This window comes from Schistocerca serialis, unplaced genomic scaffold (genome assembly GCF_023864345.2).
Source record: "Schistocerca serialis cubense isolate TAMUIC-IGC-003099 unplaced genomic scaffold, iqSchSeri2.2 HiC_scaffold_1218, whole genome shotgun sequence".
Classification (NCBI taxonomy): Eukaryota; Metazoa; Arthropoda; class Insecta; order Orthoptera; family Acrididae; genus Schistocerca; species Schistocerca serialis.
This window is the reverse complement of record NW_026047423.1, coordinates 62,158-62,500: the sequence shown is the minus strand read 5'-3', so window position 1 is coordinate 62,500 and position 343 is coordinate 62,158.

Sequence of the window (343 nt, the reverse complement as noted above, 5' to 3'; positions counted from 1 at the left end):
TACGTCCGCCATGTCGAGCGCACCACAAAACATACCGCCATCTGTAGGTCTCCCTCAGCATGAGCTCCTGCAACGACGATACCGCCATCTATGGGACGCCAAGCCGACTAAGACATCGATGGGCCCACAGTGCCCATCTTTCGACGCCACCCACAAAGCATGCAGCCTCTGTCGACCACAGCACCCATACGCCAGTGCCTCTGCCGCACGAAGTCGTGGACCGGCAATCACACCACCTGCACCCGTTCGTGCCCCACCCCAACCGCCCAACTCGCATCGCCAGCGGATGAACGGCGGACGTTTCCCGCACTCGTAAGGTGCAATTCACACCTATAACATGCGT